The sequence below is a fragment of the Dermacentor andersoni genome, chromosome 6, assembly GCF_023375885.2.
Source record: "Dermacentor andersoni chromosome 6, qqDerAnde1_hic_scaffold, whole genome shotgun sequence".
Classification (NCBI taxonomy): Eukaryota; Metazoa; Arthropoda; class Arachnida; order Ixodida; family Ixodidae; genus Dermacentor; species Dermacentor andersoni.
The window spans coordinates 36,185,094-36,202,440 of NC_092819.1; the positions used below are offsets into that span (position 1 = coordinate 36,185,094).

Genomic DNA, 17,347 nt, shown 5'->3' on the forward strand with positions numbered 1-17,347 from the left:
ATTCTTGTGTCATTCACGCCATGCATTGTAAGAGATTGCACGTTTGCGCCTATATGTTTAAGACCATTCGTTGTGCACGAATGTTTGCCTTAGGGTGGATTCGCTATAATTGTATCAGAAACGAACTGGAACGTGCTTTGTCCACAGTGGCCGGTACAAATAGCTGAGTGTCGCGCCTTATTTCCACGAATTACGTTTTCCCTTTCCCTTACGTGTGCTCGCTGCGAGACCTTGTTACGGCGCTTCAAGAGAGTGAATGAAGCTGCAGATAAACGCGCAAAGCCCGATTGTGCGACACACGGCTTGCCCTTTTCAATCGACTGTGCAAGATCCGCGAAAGAATAACACATTTTCGGGAGGAGACGCGTTTGTCCCGCGCAAAGAGCGTGAGAATCGAGGCAGGTGCTCTCAACATTGCTCGCAGGGTCGGATCTGTCCGGTGATATAATTGCGAGAGAACCGGAGAATAAAAGGGCACTCGTAATTAATGGCCTGCACAACATAAATTGCGCTCTCGCGCGCCCCTCCCCGTCCGCTCGCTCAATCCGATTACCTCCGCGACTCCCATCGTTTTGCAGATTGACCGACCCCGTCTTGGAGCATCTTGGTGGACCCCTGCGGAGCATCCTCGTACGTTGCGGCTTCGTTATGGCATTCGCGCGTGCTTCTAGTGCACTGCTGCAGGTTGCGTTTATTTTTTAATTATATCTTGCATTATCGTCGGACGTAAATTGTCATGCCAGCCTCCACCCTTTGTGCAAACAGCGCGCTTGCGCGATTCCTGCTCGCGTGCAACGCATGTTGGTTTCACGTGGAGCGGGGGAAACGCTCGTCGAAAGTTTGTGCACGCTATTAAACTGGCGGAAGACAGCTCTACACTCGATTGCTGCACGCATGTTTCGCGTCTCGTGTTCTGGCATGCACCGATTGCCACCGACACAGTGTAATTCCGCATCGCTCTGAGAAGTGCGTCTGCGTGGCTTCGTATACCGTTGCGATGAATTGCTTCTTTTTTGTTGTCTTCTTCTTTCTCTTTTTCTGCCACATTGTCAGGCACGAGATTAATAAAATAAAGAAAAAAAACAGAAATATACATATATTTGTGCGAGCCTGATGGGCTTCCTCCTCGGCTCTGCTGCTCAATGCAGGATTCTCTCTCGCGCGTATAGCTCGGCTGCTACAGTTGCAGCTGATGCTGATTATATGACGAGCCTTAAACGAGGAACGTACGTACCCACAATGGAGAACGCATGTGCCAAGAGTCGGTCTGCTGTAGGAAGCGCACTTCAGGAATTTAAGCGGTAGAAAAAGGATAAACCCAGGAACACACCAGTAGCCTGTAATTGCGTATAATCGAATTAGGCGAATGGGACACTTTCATTTAAATGGAACAGCTGCAGCGTTCCCATCCGAGGAAGTTGCGGGCAACACTGACCAAGTCAAGTTGAAAAACAGGAACGCTTCGGAGCCCGTGCGGGGTCATAAGGCATGCAACAGCCGTTCGTAGTCAGTGACCGCAAATTTTTTATCATGTTACTTAACGAGGGGAACTTTCGTCGAACCCTCGATCAGCCGTTCCCATCTCATCTGTCTCACCTCGGTACAGCGATATCTTTTGTTGTTCTCACTTTAACGGGTAGCTCCGCATTTTCGCACCACTTAGTCTGTATTAGAAAAAATTATTTCTGATTATATCTCAACGTAATTCATCCATTTCTTTACCTCGTTATGTGAGCCGCGTTTCTCGTTGGACAAACACAACCGGAATCGATAAAGTTTCGAATCGGAGCACACGTATATAGTTCACTTGTAAAATTGTCGTTGCAGTTCAGGTCAGTCTCTTTCTTTTAGGAACATTGAAAGCTCTCGGCTACACATCTTCAGCGCACCGTCGATTGCGCTCGAACTCAAGCGCCCCTGGAGGAGAGGAGCGGGAGCAAAGCAGCGTGATGCACGGGTGATAAAAATGGCGGTCCCAGGCAGCTCCTTGTTTCTGAGATCCCCCTTCCCCGTTTCTTCTTAGCGCCACGCCTGTTGTGTGAATGGCGAGGGGCAACTCTCTCTCTCTCTCTTCCCCCGCATGCCGGCGCTTGTGTGTGTGAGCCTCGAGCTCCTGCCCGCGCTCCGATTGCTTTCTTTGTGTTTCTATTTTTCTCTCGGCTTTGCTGGTGACCTCTGTATGCTGGTGCATACATGCGTGTGTGTTGCTGTTGCTACCGCCGCCTGCGTCCTTGCCCCCGCATCGCGATCGTGCACCGTTTCGTGATACAGTGAAAACGAGTCGCAGTAACTCTCCGCTTATTATGCTCTCCAATTATCGTACAATTATTTCACAGCTCTCCGCTTATTGTAAACAATAACGCTGATTCTCACGCTTTCCTCGATAACAAACGAAGAAAGAGAAAAAAGAACGATCGAAGAAGGAAGACTACTTGTATGAAAACATTTCATTTGTTTCTTTCTGTGATACTATAATATTAAAAGTGTAATACATGTGGCTCATGTAGAAACTTTATTCAAGCGCAAGTCGATTCAGGTGCGTTAGCTGTACCACTGGAGCGTCCAAGCTAACAGTTTAACATTAAGCGCGTAGTTTCAGATCGGTGCATGTTTTGCTAGCTGATATATGCCATGTCGTGTTGCGCAGCTTTCGTTGTCGACAAAGCTTTTTCTTCTTTTTTTTCCCGTTATTACTGGAGTCTTCTTTGGCAACTATGGTAAGCGTATAGAGCGTGCGTGCGTGCGTATGTGGACGCAGTATTCACAGCGCGCGCTTTCTCGTCTGCGCAGGCTCGTATTTATAATTCTTGCAAATTCGCATACAGTAATGGTGATATGATTTATAATTGACGGCCGAGTATAGAAAAACGTCTACTGTTCGACATTTCTGAGGTTGTACGTCGAGCCCAGTGTACCAAATGGAAGTCCATGTTGTCTATAGAGACTGCGAGTAGCATCCAGTCCGGTTAGCATAAACTTTCATAAATTTTGTTCGTACGCGAGGTGTTACTATAAGCGAGCGGTCTTTGTTCCGCGTTTAGCTTTCTGTTCTTTTTCTTTCTTTTTTTTTTTTTCTCTCCCCGCGCGCACACTCAGATTTCGCGTTCTTTTTTTTTTCCCTGCCCTCTTGCATCGATGGCATGTTTCGCGTGCGCCATGCACTTTCCTCCTTGCCCGTCGCCCTAGCTGCGCTCTCGCGTGCTCTGTCAAGCTATCCCTCCCTTCCGCCGTGTCGTTTTCTCCCTCTCGCACAATCACTCCAGCTGCCTTCTGCGACTTAATACGTCGTACATAAATAAAGCATCATCACACGCGCCGGTCGCTCTCGCGGGCTTGCCGCCCTTGTCGCATTTCCTTTCGCTTTTATGCGAGCTGGCAGCACACGCACGCGCCCGCCATATAACATACTCGCGCCTCGCATATATATATATATATATATACGGTGCTTTATATCGTATATATTTCTCTCTCTCTGCCTATACGTTCATATTTCTTGTGTTTTCGCCCCGTTCGCGTGTGCGCCTCCTTTCAAACCCGTGGCGCGAATCGATTTGTTGGTTTTAGCGAGCTGCGCTCTTTGACCCGAGCGCTTGCTTGCTTGTATGCACGGACCATGCGCGCGTAATTAGGGCGTCGCGAGCGCGAACGCCGCTGTGTTTTTGAGCTCCTGTATACTTCGCGGCGCTGTTTTCCCCGCTGTTCTTCTCTTTTTCTCCATATCTTCTCTTTATTTCTTCCGGTACGAGCTCTCTGGATAAATGATGCTCTGTCGGGCATTTATTAGCCGCGTCAGGCGGAGGGATAAAAAAAAACTCTCTAGCAGTGCTGTCGCAGGCTGTAAGTTTGTTTGTTTCTTTTTATTAATTTTTTTTTATTTTTTTGTCTTCCTAAAGAGAGCGGCGTGATGTTTCATAACGGGTGGAGTTTCTTGGCGCGCGCCTGCTATCGTGAGTAAGGAACCGTGTTTCAGTGGCGTGGTTAGAACGGGCGCTGGGCTTCTCGTGCCGCAAATGGATTTTTTTCCCGACGACTTTCTCGTCTGATGGAATACGGGCAGGTGGATTCTCTGTTTACCTTCTTTTTTCTTTTTCGTTGTTTATCTGTGTATTGGAATGAAGAGAAAAGCGTTGGCTCTCTTAATTAATATATTCTTGCGGAGAACTTCGTAAGGTGTCGGATACGTAGGAAGACGTGTTTTACCAGATTTAATGTTTAACGCAGGCTTAGAAGCTTATAACCTTGTGTTTAGTAGATGGCATTACTTGCTTTTAGCGCTAACTGTACTGTAGCTAAAGAGTTATTCTCTTTCTTTAATACTTCTCTGATTCCTGTTGATTGGGATACTATGCCTGCGAAAATTTGTTTTGGCAGTCTGCTGAACGCTTATATATACCGGCATTCATTACAATCAGCATTGAAACGCGAAGATGTAATCTACCAGAGCAACTACTAGGCTCAGCCAACTACTAGAGTGTCTTGTTACATTTCTATATTGACGCCTGCATTTATAAGCGTGGCTTATACATTTAGACTGAAGAACGTACGCGTGGCACTTCACCATGCTTGGAAACTGGACGAAGAATTGGACGTGACATTCCCATATATAATTTCGCATAGCAGCTGTTGTGTGTGTGTGTATATTATATATATAATGTGTGTACGTGTGTTCAGGTTTCGATTTATACTGATGGTACATTGCCTGTCATCGCTACTCATAATACCCGCGGTGGTCTAGTGACGTCAATGTCATACTCATCCTCGATACGCTCGGTATTAAAACTCTGCGCGTTCAGGAAGGGTTTTTGCAACGTCTAATTGCGGACACGTTGCTCGCCGCTCCCCTATCGGTGGGCGCATCTCTATAGCGCATCCCGTTGGAATCATCCGCGATCTCCGAGGTAACGCCGTCGGTATATGCAGCTGTACACGTTTGCTGTACGCCCCCCCCCCCCCCCCTTCCATTCGGCGCTTCTAAGAACCCGATGTCGTTACGCAACGCCTTGTACTAGTTTGTGCCATCGGCGACCGGCACCGTTATACGCGTTGCAACGCTGCGCAATCGTCAGCGCGGTGACCGGGCGAATCTGTGTGTTTGTGTGTGGATGTGCGTGCGCCCGTGCGTGGCCTTGTACGCACGCCGAGGGCTGTGGGTGCCGATGCCGGTCGTGTTCTTCCTGCGCAATTCCGCAGTTGCGTATGCGCGGGCGTGTGGAGCTGTGCCGTTATCGTGACCGGCTCTTGCGAGCGCGCCGGGCGAGCTAGCGCCCGATCGAAGCCGTTATTACGGGGCATTTTTCGAAGGCGGCGCGTTTACGTCGCCTGCTTTGCCGCTCGCGCGGAAGTGATGGGGGCTGGGCGCCCGCTTTCCAATCCGGGCAGCGAGGCTAACGCGGGCACCCGCGGTAATCGACGCGAGCGCGCGCACCCAGGTCGTCGACTGCGCCCGCTTGCTCCGCTCGGCGCCGCGTTTGGCCCGCATGCCTGCAGAAGAGGTGGCGTCCGGCCGGCCGGCCGCGCCTGGCCGGACTTCGACCCCGCCGCCGAGTGTGCGGAAGGGGTCGGTGGTGGGTGCAGCGCGCTCGCGCGGTGGTCCGTGGGGCACTGTTGACAGGTGCTGACGTGTGATTTGAAGGAACAGGGGCGAAGATGAGAACGTAGGCGAGACATGTGAATGCTGCAGTACCGGATCGAATCGGGGAGGGGGGAGGGGGCGACCTTTACCTAATGCAGCAAAACAGAAAAAAGAAAGTTGATTGAAAAAAATTGCGCTTGCCGCAAGTAGCATAATTGTTTTGCTACTTCACGTTGATGTGAATGAGATAAAAAAAAAGGGGGGGGGGGGAGAGGGAGAAGAAATAACACTAAGGGAGAAATGAACTTCGCAGATTTTATAATCTATAGTTAGCGATTTCATTTGGTGCTGTGACTCCAGTCCCACTGGTCGTATTTGACACGATTTAAGGACTCGTCAACAACAGTCCAGTTCATGGGGTCATTTTTTTTTAGTAGTAATATCGTAGTCTTAAGGAAAGGGAAAGAGCAAGCATCGGGCATCGTTGACTATTTCATTTTCCCCTCTGTTACCACTCGTCGTGCCGAATGTCCGATACATTCATTTACGGAGGCTGGTCATTATCCGAGCAAGTGAAGGGCGAGAAGAATCAAAATACGTTAGCACGTAAAATGAGGCAAAAAAAAAAAAAATCAAGCCCGCACACTCGCCAGCTCCGGGCGACAAAGGATGCCGAAAACACGTGGGAGAAACGTTCCACGTGGTTACTGCTGGAGATCTCAGCCATGCCGGCAGACAAGCCCCGCGTTGTGTCGCGCTTCCTGTTCAGACAAGTGTCGGATTGTTCGCCTGCTGTTTTGGCTCAGGCCCTGCGGCCTTCGTTCGCCGCGCACACTTTGCGGACTTTGGCGTAGTCGGCACGCGCCTCATTTAAGGTGGCCCCTTTTAGGGGCTCGGGTCACTGGGCCGCTACATTGGAACAACTGCGAGCAAGGTCTTTCCAAAACGAGCGAAACGAGGAAGTCGGGGTTGTCACGAAGGCGGTGACAACAGAGCCCGTTAGAGGGAATTGAGCCTTTATTGTAGCTCTATCTGCCTCTGCTATACGCTAGCTGCAGGAGGAAGAGGAGGAGGTGGAAATAAAGAGAGAACGCAGGGATGTTAACCAGATATTAAGTCTCCTGTTTGCTACCTAGCTGCACATATATATATATATATATATATATATATATATGGCACGGATGTTAACTAGTCAAGAACCTGGTTGGCTACCCTACGCTGGGGGAAGGGAGAAGGGGAAGAGAGAGAGAGTGTATAGAGACGTATACAGACAGACAGTCGTTCAGTCAAAGGCGCTCGTGCAGACCAAACGTTCTCGGAAAGCACAAAAGTGGATTCACTGCCTTCTGAGCCGATGATCGCTGGGGAGAGTGTACTGTCTGTTCACTCGGAGGACGATCATCTAGTTTCCTCAGTGTGTTGGACAAAGATTGTCTTTGTGCTTGAAATTGAGGACAGGGGCACAATAAGCACAATAAGGGGTCAATGTTCTCCTCGCATCTGCAGACATCACATGCAGGACTATCAGCCATTCCAATTAGTGATAAATAAGCTTTCGTGAAGGAAACTCCCAGCCACACCCGACGTGGAAAAGACGCGTGGCGTCAGTGCAGTCCGGTTGGAGGTCTTAACCTAGCTGCAGAGCATCCGTCATGGTATACGGGCTGATCATTTTTAAGTTTACCGGAATTTTAAAAAATCGCCTGTAGCAGATATAGCATAATTCTTGTCATTGAGATTGATTATTCGTCGTGGCGGACATTACAAGCACGAGAAATCGAAACATATATTCACGTAATTATCAAAAAATAACTAATTGACTTCTGAATTAATTTATGGCGCACATTGCAATTGCAACCAATGTCCACCTCTCTCGATAATGCCCTTCTCGTGAAGGCCGATGAAGAAAAAAGGTATATATTGTCAGCCGTATTCTGCCTTATAACTACCCCGTCATAATATTCGGCATAATGAATTCAGCGTCTGCTGTATGTCTCGGTGAAGCGTACTGCACTGAGAACGGATGTAGAGGATGTTTTTGTTGCAAGTTTACCTAGTTTGCATTCGAATCATTGTAATGTTCATATTGAACCAACGTCTTATTTGGTTGCCTTTCGTCGTCGGATGCAGATAGGAAAAAATAAAGAAAACCGAAACAGCCCGTATATTTCCCGCTGTGTTATGCCTACCTGAATGAAGCGTTAACCTTGCATCATGACGAACCCTCTCTCGCTAGCCGGATCTTGAGCAACCGTTTAAACAACGTTGTTATGTGATTGAGCTTCTGTCTACAAGCTGTCGGTTTGATTTGTGTTCTCGAAACACCGCGGTTAACGAGCAGGCCGCCTAAGATATATATATCCTGCCGCGCACACCGAGATTCGGTCGCACGTTATAAACATTCCGGCAGTGGTCGGAACGCTGCCTCCGGTTCGGGGGGGGGGGGGGGGGGGGGGCCCATTAATTTGACACGGCCCCCTGAGTGAGGTTCATTATTGTCCTTCCATTCGCAACCTCCTCGCCGTCGCCACTCGTCTTCGGCTCGCGGTAATCCTGTTCACCCCCTTTGTCCGCCCGTCCGCGCCCGTCGTGAGCGATGCCTGACGGCACGGGCAGCGTGACGAGCTCGCACGCATGCGATTCATCGCTCTCCCGTTTTTTTCACCCCGCTTTTTCTTCCCTCCCTCCCCCCCTCTCTCTCTCCTCCGCAAGGCACGCACCGCTGTAGCGAAGAATCTTCGCGTTATGCCACGGAAGCCGCAACTCTCGCTCGCCCACCAATCGATCATTCGCTCCGACTGTTCTATCGGCCTTGGTGGATCGGCGAAACACTTTTGTTCCTTTTTTTTTTTCTTCCCCCTCCCTCTCCCCTTTCTTCCCATCTTTCCTTGTCCTTTTGCTTTACTGCATTCTTTCTCTGCTTCTCCACGATGCTGCCGAGCTCGTTCGCTTTCTCCTTCCTCCTGTTGCCATCTTTTTTCGGGCCTCTGCTTATCTTGCTCCGTCTGGCGTGTTGGTCCAATCGATCGCCCGGAAATGTCCGCAAGCGCGAGACGCCCTTCGTCTAGCTCTAGGCGCGTCCAGATTGACTCCTTAGATTTGGCATCAGTCACGATTTCGTGAGCTGTCAGCCGACCGGACCTAATGTGCGCATACAGGTGGCTTTTCTTCTTGTTTTCTTCGTGCTGAGGCGCCAGTTTGTCCGCCCGACGTTAATGGTCTCTCCGTTCCACTGGCCGCTCAGTGAGCTTTGGCTATCGATTTGATTCGCACTCTACGCTAGTGACAATACTGAAGGGACCTTGGCCTCAACTCGGCAGTCACCCGGGCTATGGTATACAAGCCAATGTGTGCCTTTCCTTGCGGTTTCTTTTACATTTTTTCTTTAAGCCGTAAGAAGGGAGATGTCGGTGTTGACATGCTGTAATTGCATCCGTATAGACTCGCGAAGGCATGGTAGCAATTAATTGCCAGTGCCATATTGTAATCCTTTGAACATATTAAGTGCTAATGTTGCCAAGTTTCTGAACATGCAAACATGAGTTCGTTTTCCCCTTTACATCGAGAAAAGAGAAATGGAAACTGAGGCTGTGTGTTAATTAACTTCGTCTAGAAATCAATGAGCGTGGCTTTACAAGGCCAAATATGTGTAGATTTATCTGAGGTAGGAGCCGCATTCCAGAGCGTTCGTTCACTTTGTTTCACCTCGTCTGATGGATAAGGTGTGTGTGTTTTTTCGAAGAAGTTTATATATATATATATATATATATATATATATATATATATATATATACCTGTCGCAATGTAATCCCTTCATTTATTAAGAGTATTTGCGGAAATCTGCTTGTGTTTAATTTCACCGTAGGGCTCTTTAAAATAATGTTGTTGTTTTTTTTAAAGACAGAACGTGAAATATATTTTTTCTGCCGTTCGAAGTTTTCGGTGCGTTTTAAATTCTTCGTTTAGGCTCGAGGCACAAGCGACAGTGAAACACAGAAGAAATATAAGAAAAGAGAAAAATCCGCGACGGGCGAATTCGGTATCTTTGCGCCGACGAGCGCGGTGCCTCCCAAAGCGACGTTCGATGTCTCAGTTGACTGGCTTCCCGAGTTCCCCTCCCCCGTCCTCCCCTTTCGTCGCTCGCGGAGCCGCGCATTTTGGTAATTGGAATGAGATGTTCTTACCGTGGCCCGTTCTTTCTTTCTTTCTTTCTTTCTTTCTTTCTTTCTTTCTTTCTTTCTATACCAACCTACCTTCGGAGCTCAGGCCCCGCGCGCAGACAGCTGTAACGTGAGAGTACAGTGGCGGGGCTGCCGAAGAGCCCGGGGCTGGTGCCTTCGCGTTGTGCGCAGTACCTGCGGGACCGAAGCCACCAGTCGTGTTCACCGGTCCAGCCATTAGTGGCCCCTGCCAGCTTCCTCCGCGAGGCTCGTCCGCCGTTCGGCCCGTCGTAATCCGAGCTCGGGGCCCGGGCGGCGGGTTTCTTTTATTGTCGGTGTGATAAGGAAGACCCCCTCCCTCCCCTTCTCCCGTTCTGCATGGCTTCGGGAGCCGGTCGGCCCGTCTCCCTCCCGTTGTGTAACCTTCTCGTCGCTCTTGCCTTTGGCCCCTACGTGCAGTTCCTACATGTCTACGCTTCGCTGGAGTGTATCCCCGTTTATCGTCATTTTGTTCTCGCTTTTATGCGTTCATTTCCTTTTTTTTTCCCCTGTTATCGTACACCGTGTTCGTCGACGCGCTTTGGCTCGCTCCGTGGTTTGTACGTATTTAGCCTTTCCCGTGCACCTGACTTCGCATTCTCATCGTGCTGAGGGGCGTACTTTCACCGTTATATTTCACCCGACGCCGCCGCCTTTATGGTTGGTAGGGTGCTGGAGATTTCTGGTTGAGGTGCCTGCCCTGAGTATGTGCTATAGCTTAATGCGTTTTTCCAGGCAGTACCTCTCCCTTGTCGGTCTTCTTGTTGGATGTGTGCGATATTCGCCGATGTTGTAGGGAATTGCAGCGGAATACCGGGACCGAACCGGGCGAGGAGCGGCGCTAGTATCGACATCTTGTGACGCAGTCTTGTACCATGAATACCGCGCAGACTTATTACATAATGCGGCTGTGCCTGCTGTTCGGTTTGTGCAGCGACCAAGGCTCCCTGATTACTATTTTTCGCGCTCAGTTTTTCACACGACCGGCGACCTGACAACCGACGGACAGAAAGTGTATAGCTTTGTCTTGACGTTTGTTCTACGTGTGGCGCAAGTAAATGAACAGCGTAGTCTATTGACTATCAATTATTTGGTAATTTAATAAAGGCTAAAGTTGAATAAGGTTAAAACATTTGTATCGTAACGTAGCCGTGTGATGGCTCCTGACCGCACTTTGTTTCTTCTCTTTGCAGACTGATGACGCCGCTGCTATTACCAAGGCTTAATTACGGTAAGTTCCACATTTCCTGCCGTACTTATACTCGCTGAGACTTGGACGTATACAGTGTTGTGCCTACATTTCTTGCAGTGAATGAAATAAAGAAAAAAAGGAAAGAAAGAAAAAAACTTCTGTATTTTAATCGCGGTAGTATACTTCCTGTTCTTGAGTGCATCTTTAGAAATTCGTGGGCGAATGGTCTCTCACCGGGCGCGCGTTTTCCCGCGGTGTTTTGTGCTTAGGTCAAGTGACGGGCTGCGACAGTTGTGCACGTGCTGTGCTTCACTGAAGAAGTGAATGCATCTTTAATCGTACAGGATGGTTCGAGGCCTTTGTGGGAAGAAGGAAAAAAAAAGGAAAGGGGCACATCAAGATTAACAGTCGCCCTGTGAAGGCCAGCTTCGATGACAAAGTTCCATAACGAGATTAGAGCAGTGCTTTCGTCGCCTGCGGGCAAAAGCGAGTCATTACGAATCCGCTCTGTGTTTGGCCTTTACTGACGCTGTAGAGTCTAGCGACGTCTAACACTTCCAAGCCAAAGTGGCCGTGATCATCCGTGCAGCATTGAATACGCACGTGGTGCGAACAGACGTCCGTGGGGTCGCTTTCCGAAGAGCCAGCCCGTCGGGTGACCACGTGGTTCCTGCCTCCACTTTTCGAGTACGTTTGCAGTGTGGCCACGGCGCCGGCTTGCTCCCGACGTGTACGAGGTTTTCTCCTGCAGCTGTTGCGCCGTGAGGAGAACGTGGGCTTGCCTAAATAGACCTCGCGCACAGACCCGTTTCTGTCGTCGCGACGGGTGTATGTATGTGGGCAACGCCCTGGCGAAGAAAATCGCTCCCGCGTCGGTGCGGCGCCTGGGCCACGTAACTGTATTATTAACCCGGTGCGCCTCTAGCTCGCCGTGTCTTTTTCAGCGCGCGCGCCCGTCGCTTCCACGGCCAGAGAGAGAGGCCCGTCCGTTAAGATCGGCATCATTTTGCCGGCGTTGTTTGTTAATGGCTGCCGCTATGCGAGCAGTCCCAAGGTGCGGAAGCCGTTACGTTCGGGCAAGGCGGCTGGGAGGAAACGAGGGCGCACCTTGAACCGTATATAAAGGAGTGCACCGGCGCCAGCTGCGCGGAGAACGTTCATTACACTAAAGAATGCCGCGCGCGCCCGCACGAGCGGTCGTAAGCGTAGGAACATATTAGATGCCCCCCCTTTGCGGCGCTGGCGCGCGCATGCACATGGCTCGATTGCCATCGAGCCTTTTGCTCAAGGTGGCGCGCGCGCCTGGGCGCGAACGCGAGAACGAGACCGGCCGAAGTGGGAGGCTGGAAGAAGCACGCGCTTCATTTAGGAGCTCCTCGACCTCACTTGTGGCGCTCGCGTCCTCTTCGTCTTGGTCCGCTGCTTCGTTCGTTGAATGGCCCTTCTTGCTTGTGTCTTTTCTCCGAGCCCCGTATCTTTACCAAAACCGGGGTACCTGCACCTCGGCGCGATGCGCGCGTACTTGATCCCGGGCGTGTTTTATGACCCGAGAGTGCTTGCTGCTCGTTTGGCCGGCGCTCGTACACGCGTGCGCGCTCGCGGGCGTTGTAGCGGCGCTCGTATAATGTGTGTCCGCAGGTCGTTAGACCGTAGCTTGCTGCCTCCTTTCCTTCTTTCTCCGTTTTCTTTTTAACTGCCCCCTTCTCCCCCTCCATTTGGTTACCTCTTTATTTTCTTCTTCCGCTTCGTTCCTTAAATATCGCGCGTTTCTCCTCTGATGTAGGACCAACTTGCGCGTCGCGAGCGCTTTTTCCGCTTCTCGGCGCATAAATGCGTCGCTTCCGCGGATCCTCCGCTTCCGTCGGTGAGAGAGCGCAGCCGGCCGTAATACTACATATACGCTCGGTGCGCTGCGCTGGGCGGCGGCGTCCGCCTTTGCCGTCGCCCTCCACGGCGCGGAGCCGTTTTATGAACCCTTCCCACGGTTCATTTGCTGGTCGGTGTGACGAGCCTCTTGCTCGCAACGCGACGGCCAGGCCTGGCGCTCGCGTCGCTGTCCTTATAGCGATGCTCCCGTTCGTCCGGCGAGAGAATCGATCCGGATCCTTCCCCCTCCCCTCTCTATGAGCGTTTTTCCTCGGTCATGGCGCCGTTACCGCGATAGGGCCTCCACTCACCCCCGCCGTCTCCCTCCGTGCCTTCTCCTCGTGGCTGCTGCTGCTGCCGTTCACCGTGCGTGTGTTATGTGCGGCGTCCGAGCGTCGGCTAGCCTCGGCTTCCATTTTGATTGTGTCGTTCGTGCCGCCGTCGTAATCGTCGCTCTCTCCGATGAGTAGGGATGGGCCCGGGAGCCGAGCTCGGTGTTTGTGCCTGGCCGTCGTCGTCTTGGACGAGAGGACACTTATCGTTTATGCATAGAAGAGAAAGGAGAAATAACGGGGGCAGCAGTGGAGGAGGAGAAGGAGGGGGGGGGGGCGGCAGGCCTGGCGTTAGGTGAACGACACCCACCGGCCCTCGGCTGTGGACAGCTTGCTGTCTTATTACGCGATCTGGTCTGAGTGGGCTCTTTCACGGTGAAGTGGACAGCTACATGTTCCTGCAAGGTTGATCTCTCTCTCTCTCTTTCTAAGAGGAATACACGGTAATTGAGGACTAGTACATTGAAGGTCGAAGGACAACAGTGCACGTGATTGAACCGCTTTCGAGATCAGTCAAAGATGGCAGAGTAAGTAAGGCTCAAAGTGATATTTTGGCACTGAATCGCTATGACAATAGCGAAAGCCTTCTTGACGTCCGTCAAACATTAGTGAGTATGCAGCACTCTCTTGATTTATCGCTCTCTGCCAAAGCTTATATTTGGCGCATATTGAGGATAGCCGCTAGCCATGAGAGCTGTGTCAAGCCCTCGACTTTCCGGTCGGTTATTTTGATTCAATTGTCCACCTTTGAAAGCTGTCATTGGGATTTATATCTGCATCATTTATAATGTCATCGACTATAATTAAAATAAGGTTACAAGTCGTGATTTTTATATCCGACCCCATCTTCTATCTGACCCCCTTCTTCTAGCCCTCTCCCGGGCAGTGTAGCATGCAGGTAGGTATAGCGGGCTGGCAGACTACTTTGCGAACAGGCGGTCGCGTGGTAGGACGTCTTCAGGTACCTTAGCGCAACTTGTTCTGCATATGAGTGCGCGTCGTTTTGCACCCAGAGGAGGACTTTTTTTTTTTTTTCGTTCTTTGGCACGTCGGTTAGACAAACAACCGTTCACAAGGCAAAAGGTGCTGGCACCCTGACTCGGTTTCATCTCAGGCGTCATCTGCGCACAACTGTAGACCAGGGCGGTTAGCGTATAGGGAAGTTCAGAAAATAGTTATTTGCGGAGGAAACGTGGCGTGGGCATACTCGTATTGTGTCCTTTGTCTTTCTTCGAGTTTTGCGCATACGGAGGAGGACCTTCGTCTTTTTCTTAACGGTTTCTTTAATATTTTAGGTTTGAGAAATCACATGTGGGGCCCTATAACGTAAATCTATTCCAATATCCTGACGTTAAATTTGCGTAACCAGCCAACGCTCTGAAAATAGATGACTGGATGAAGAGGGTCGTGCTGGCGTCCGCAGTTAGTTCGCTTTCCTTCACTTGACTGCAGTGGTTCGTCGACAATTGCGGCGGCGTGCAATGGAAGGTCAAAAATTTCGCTAAGATGGATCCTCAGCAAAGAAGAGTTGGCGGAGCGAGGTCGTAAACGTGCCGAAAGGGCTCAACACGTCACGCAACGTTTAGCGTCACACGGTCACGCAAAAAGCTTTATTATACGCAAATAAACCCAAGCACTCCGGCAGGTGCGAGTAGCCAGGCCCTGAGTGAACGGCGGCAGCCATCCTTTCGAAAAGGGGCATTCTATGGCTATTCAGAAAAAAAAAAAAAAAAAGACAGTTTCGTTCGGCATATTAATGCGTCTTTAACGCGTACGCATCTCTTTGACGCGGTGATCTTTCGTGGTTTCGTGAAGTTGCGTGACAGGCAGGCAAAGTGGGCGCAGCCCGCATACTTTTGACCAATAGCAGAGGTCTAATGGCGAAAAGGCGTCGAATTAGAAATAACTAATTCTTCTTTTGTTCGGTCCAATCATGCACAGTGTGTACACGACATATCAGGTGGGGAAGCTATCGCGGTTTTCGTGATGTCGCGTGACAGACGGCCGAAGTGGGAGTGGCCCCCAAACATTTTTGACCAATCGCTGAGGGCTGATTGCAGAATTGGAATAAAAAAAGCTTGGAATAGCTTTACGTTATCGAGCCCACGGCCTCCGTTCTTCGGCAACGTACAGTTGCTTGCGACGTTTCTTTCAACCATGGCAAAAAGCTATGCTGGTTTCGCTTGCACTCCTCGAGCGCCCGCACTGCGGGAGGAAAATAATGCTTTTCTTTCTTTTTTCTGCACGCCAAGTGCGGAGCCGCGTTCCGTGACACTCGCCGGTCGACGTATTTAAGGAAACGTGAGCTTCCCGCTGGTCACGCGCGTTCGGTAATAATTCTCGCGCGGGGCGCCGAAATGGACGAATTTTCCGCTTCGCGACCACCGCTATACACGCTCCGTCGAGGCGGCTTCTGTTGCGCGCTTACGCAAGAGTGCCGTCGTCGCTGCACTGCAGGCGCGGGCAAAATACGGTGCGCGCACTTTTTGTAATAGCCACTCACCTTTACGCGGCCGCGCGCAACGGCAGGAAAGAAAGCCCGTTCTGAGCGAGCGCGCGGCGATGCCTGTGTGAACTTTTCGTAATAACGCCGCGCCTCCGGCCCATTGACGCGTCATGGGAGTCGACGTGCGCGGCCGGTGATTGTTGTGTCGCGTTCGCCGCCAGCGTGTTCACGGGCCATTGGCGCGCGTTCCCGCTCTCGGTGGGATGGTGGGGAGAGAGGACCGCACAAGGGCGGCGACCCGAAGCCGCCATGCGCGGTCCCCGTCGCCGCGTGCCGCTACGCTTCCATCCATCTCGTTCGCTTGAATCCCGGCAGGCGTCGGCACCGTGGCTTCCCTCGGCGTCGTCTCCTTTGCTGGGTCTCCTCCTGGGAACCCAGTCTCCAGGCGCATGCTGTTTCCATTACCCGCTCCCGAGGTCAGCCTGCGTGAGGAACCCAGGACCGGACGGTCTGCTGCTGGAGCAGCGCTTTCTTTCTTGCTCCTCGCGATTTGTTTCTCTCGGTCATTTTTTTCTTTATTTAATTTCACGCTTTTATTTTTGTCACGCTCCTCTTTCCGTCTTTACTTCCCCTTTCCCTTCCCCTTGTGCTGGGTAGCAAACCGGAAGTTCTAACTCTGGTTAGCCTCCTGCCTTTCTCTCATTTTCATCTCTCTCTCTCGGTCATCCCCCTCCACTCCTTTGAGCGACGCCGCCTGCTTTCCTCCTGTTAGGTAAAGCTGTCCTCGCCTTACCAGTTGTACCTGATTATTCGGAGTATTCGAAATGGTTAAACGCTGTGTTTGTTGGTGGCCGATTCTGAATTGCGGCTCCACAAACTATGCGAACGGGGTAGTTACGGAAGGAATAAGAACTGAGGCTGTGAAACACCGAGAAATGGGCTTTTACGTAAGGTCAGACTATTTCAAGCTATTTATAATAAAGACGCCAGAAGGAGGAGGTGCAAAACATGTAAAATAAGTGTCACGCCCACAAAAGAAAGCGAGCAATAAATAAAAAGAGAAAGAATGAAACAATCAGTAGAACCCACCTATCCATGAGTGGATGATATTGTCACTGCGAGAGCATCTTGAGTCGATCGGGCATCGATCACGGACGTCGTCAATTGTTGCAGATGGCTTCGTCATGCGGTCGCCGTCATCGTGCCGTAGACTCATTCGTTGTCGTCATTATTCATTCGTCGTCACCGCCACCTGTTGTGGTCATGTGGTTGTTATTCGCAAGTCCCATACACTGTGGCTCGCTCGTGCAAGTGCGCGAATTATTTTACCGCCGGGGCTGCGTCACACTTGTTCGGCGGACTGAGTTCTGCCTGCCGTGTGAATCGGTATTTGAGGGCATTCGTGCAAGAGGTACGATATACGATCAAGGCTGTATCGCACTGTCTGCACGTGTAGCGATAGGTGAAGCCATCGTCGCCCAGTCAGCGCTGTTTTCTTTTTCGACACTCGAACACCGCCGGTCGCTTGCCCTGGTTCGTATCTTGTTCCCCGATAGCGTCTGCGACGGTAGCTGTCTTCGCGCGTGTCCTCCATCTGACCTTATTTGGGCCGTCTCTTGTCGTCCCGCTGCTTCCACTCATCCATGTTAGTCCGAGCTTACTTCTGACATTGCTTGCGGCTCTCTTCTCTTCCGAATGTTGAGTGGATAGCGTATTTAGGGCTCGGCTCTTCTGCTGACT

The 17,347-nt window shown here is 50.9% G+C and overlaps 1 long non-coding RNA gene across 1 annotated transcript; it reads right to left on the reverse strand.

The window, feature by feature from the left end:
* Nucleotides 1-14,742: 14,742 nt before the first annotated feature.
* On the reverse strand, nucleotides 14,743-17,053 carry LOC129382315 (uncharacterized). Its single transcript, XR_008610397.1, has 2 exons — nucleotides 16,697-17,053; nucleotides 14,743-16,089 (listed from the first exon to the last, which is right to left on the reverse strand). It is a non-coding gene; the product is annotated as an uncharacterized lncRNA (long non-coding RNA).
* Nucleotides 17,054-17,347: the final 294 nt, after the last annotated feature.